Below are 4,412 nucleotides of genomic sequence, written 5' to 3'. Positions count from 1 at the left end.
TCAGAATCTAAAACACATATCATTGTGAAACCAATACATTCATCGCTCCGATCACAATCTAAAATGAATAAATAAAAAAACATAATTTGAACAACTTTTAAAATAGGTAATATGTTTTATTTAAGTTTCATACGTCGTTTAGCGAAATATGTAAAATATGATGGAGATAGGAAATTTGCGAATAGGGAATCAGGCCTACGAAATGTTTAGAACGTTTTTTTGCTCTCCTGAAAAGTTTTCATGTTGGTGTTTAGTGATTTGCGAATTAGGTTGATGTTATGATAAGTCGGTATTATCAAAGAAGAAACGAGTAACCATAGTTGAAACTTGAAGCTGTCTTATCAATATAATATAATATAATATTATTGTCGATTTTAATATTATTAAATATTTACTATTTTCAAATAGCATACCAGTATACCAATATTGAACATAATATTATTCTTATTATTTAAATATGTATTATCAAAAATTGGTAGGTATTAATGTATAAGATCTTGGGGAAACGAAAATTCTCGCAGGGGAGGCAGCTGCCTCCCTGCCACCCCCGTGCGCACGATTATGCCTACTGTATACTGTATAAGTTACACTGTATCATATACGTTATATTCAATTGTTTCTAAATGCCAGTATCTACATAATGATTATACCATCGATCATAATATTATAGTGTAATAGTATATGGTCTAAGATTACACCTAAAGTGTAAAAGACAATTGGCGAAATATTTTGATCTATAGTTCCACGAAATATATAAATATGTATTTTTTTTCGTTATTAATATAACAATAATATGTATTGGTTTTCCTGATAATATTATTATGGTCATCTAAGCTAAATGCTATTAAGAAATAAGAGGGCGTTTGGACGTGTCACCAAAATGTATAGCCGTGTAGGTAAGCGAGAAATTTCTTTAAACACATATTTTTGCGTTCATAGAATATGGGTAACTGAGTGGTTTTATTAAAAAGGTGTAAAAACACCTATGATCGAAATTGTAGAGGAGATTACAATCTGTTTCCTGTGAATTCAAATTTTTGATATTTTAATTTTAAAACCTAAAAATAAGTGTTGAAAATAGTATAAGATGGGCATAATTCAACATGAAATATTTTACGAAGTCTTAAAGAAACAAAAAAATCGGGCATCTTACGAAACCAGATATGAATCTCCTGTACAATTTTGTATAAAACCACTGTATACTATCCATATTCTTAGAACGCGCAATATATGTTTTTTAAGAAAATCGCATAAAATTACGGTCGACTGGTGGTGCTTAGTTTCTATAATCATTTAGGTACATTATTATACATGAGCAGCTATAATGTTCTTTACAACGTTCCGACGATAAAATTCGTTACTCCCACCGTCAAAAACAACAGAATACCTACACAACGCGGTGCATAATCATAATATGATTATTTACCACGGAATCATGAGCAATAATAATATTATTCTTTTCTTCACATAGAATAATTACATGGTAAATAGTTGTGTTTTTATGTTTTTCATTATTAGCGAAAATAATAGTCCAGTTTCGACCACTTTTTTTTCTAACCTGTTTGACATTTTGTAATAAAATTAATTGTATGGCTGCAAACAAAATTGTATACATGTTATTTAAAAAAACATATAATACAACTACATTTTGGTATACTTTAGAATTATGTAAATTCACTGAAATTCAATGTATTTGGAATATTTTATTCTTCTAAAAATTGTTGATTTCAACGTTATTTATGCACATCTACGAAGAGCTGCACGCGCACTTACACGTTTTGATGACACGTCCTCACTCCTCTTAAGATAGGTAGGTACCTACAATATTTTTTTTTGACGTTAATACGTTATATAACGATAGATAACAATAATTATTTACAAATATTATTTTTATGGAACGTATTTATAAGCTCCTTATTTTTTTCTCGGCTAGTGTAAAATTGTTTAAAATGACCCGAAATTACATAAAATGACCTTAAGCTATCATAACACGATTGATAAACTGTGAATGCCGAGCTCGATTATTACTTTTTATAATATTATTAATTTCTCGATAAACTTAAGACATCGAATCATTTATGTAAATATATATCTTTTTACAGTTTACTAAAAGGTCATTTGAATTTTTTAACCACCATTAATATTTAAATTAATACAAATAAAAACTGAAACTTTATTTAAAAATACATAATTGGTAACCGCGCTGGTGATAAAAATACTCGTGACGCTCACTTAATCAATGCCGTTGACTAAGTTCAACGATAACTCATCAAGAACGACAAATAGCGCTATCATTTTATTTAAAAAATAATATGGAAACACGTTATCTGAAGGTACCAGATTAATTCAATAAAATGTAAGTACCTACCACAGATCATAACCCCTACAATAGCTAATGGCCTTAGTCACCGGGCTTAAGATCAATAAAAAAAAAAAATCTAATAAAATCTAACTAAATATGAAGGCACATACTCTTTACACAGCATTTAGGTATGATGTAGGTACAATCTACATAGAAATACATAATCCCTTTTTTTTCAAATGTACCTAGTGCTCATAAACTTATAATAATATATAGGCATAGCTTCTAGTGATAGGTAACAATATTGAAAAATGTGTAGGTATCTATTTTCGATACGATATCGACATATCGTACAACATATCGGAAAAATTGGAACGATAACTATTATGCACAAAATTATATTGTTGCCCATCACTAATACCTCCGTATTTTAAGTAGATAATATACTAATAAACCAAAAGAAAAAATCAAATCCCTATAACATTTAAATTGTATAAATAACATAATAGGTAGGTACTCAAATTTCAAACCAAATTGTTGAAGAAAAAACAAATTTGATTTTATACAGTGTTTATATTAATACATATTATAATGCACATGATAAATTGAAAATATATAAGGTTTTCAGTTACGCTTTTTATCATACATACAGCCATAACCCGAAATGTTTAAAATAAATTGTATTACGTCATTAATTTACAAAACAATCAGATAAATACGAATTTCAAATTTTAAATATATCACAGCAAAGTTTGTAGTTTTTAAATTACAATAAATTAAAAATCGAAAAAGATTTTGTTGTTAAATGAGTATACGGATCGTCGTAAATTGGTATATTTTAAAATTTGAACGTCTTTCGATTATTTTTTTCGAACATTATTTAATATACATTCTATTAATTTGAAAGTATTATTTGTTTTCATTTAAATTAAAAAGAATATATATTTTAATCCAAAAAATAGAAATTATAACACTTGAAGACCAATATTCAACTTATTACAGATCATTCAACTGTAGTTAAAATTATAATTAATTAGTTACAACTTACAAGGAAGGTTACATAAATATATATAAATTTTGCTTTAATTATATTTTATATTTGTACAAAAGCCGAGTCACAGGTTTCGAAGAAATTGTTTAGATTAATATTCAAGTGCATCAATTATGTTTGTAGAAAGCTTTTGGTAGTAGGTATACTAATAGCTTTCAAGTATTCATCCAATTATAAGATATGTACCTACAGGTTTTTAGAACAATGAATAATCTAACAAATTAGGTACTAATAAATTATACCTAATATTATATTACCTAAATATTCAAATATATTTAGTTTGAATAGTTGTTCAAGATTTTAAAAATGGTTTATATCCTTATTTAATTGTGATAAGTAGGTTGTATTATATAATTATTATGATATGAACTTCTAGTTCACAAGCTGGTAAATACAATTTATTTTTGATTTGTCAAATATAATTATTATTTATTAGTGTTTCACTTTTTGTGTTTATAATATAATAGACGGTCTTCTTACATCTTAAGTGTTTTGAATTGACTATTGAAGCAAAATAAATACATAAAATTTAAATGCGATTTGAAATCAGGCCAATGCAATGTCAAAGATACATACGTCGAACAGCAGATATATTATTTAACTAACAAAATATATAATGTATGGGGGACGGAGTGGCTGGGCGGACTAAGGCGTTGGTTGCGACGCGCACCGTCGTCGGTTCAAACTTGGCCACAGGTGGTATTTTTCTTCGAGCAGTCATAGCGTCCGGAGAGAGAGGCCGCCATCCCCCACCCGGGTATGGCAGATACCTACAGGTGCCCACTCGAAAATTCTGCCAAAACAAACACACATGACGTGTTCAAAACCTACAGTACTCTCCCCACAGTTCCAGAGGCTAATGACCACAGTTGTCGAAGCCTCAGCAAAAAAAAAAAATAATAATAATAATGTATATTGTTAATTATTACATATTTTGAAATAAATTTGTTATTTGCTAACTGGTGGCTAAAATGGCTAAATAAATACTATTATATACCTCATTATACAGAGTGATTCTTTTATCATGAAACAGTCATTATTTCAAAAGTATTAATGTTT

Source organism: Acyrthosiphon pisum, chromosome A1 (assembly GCF_005508785.2).
Source record: "Acyrthosiphon pisum isolate AL4f chromosome A1, pea_aphid_22Mar2018_4r6ur, whole genome shotgun sequence".
Classification (NCBI taxonomy): domain Eukaryota; kingdom Metazoa; phylum Arthropoda; class Insecta; order Hemiptera; family Aphididae; genus Acyrthosiphon; species Acyrthosiphon pisum.
Note: the sequence above shows the minus strand (reverse complement) of the source record.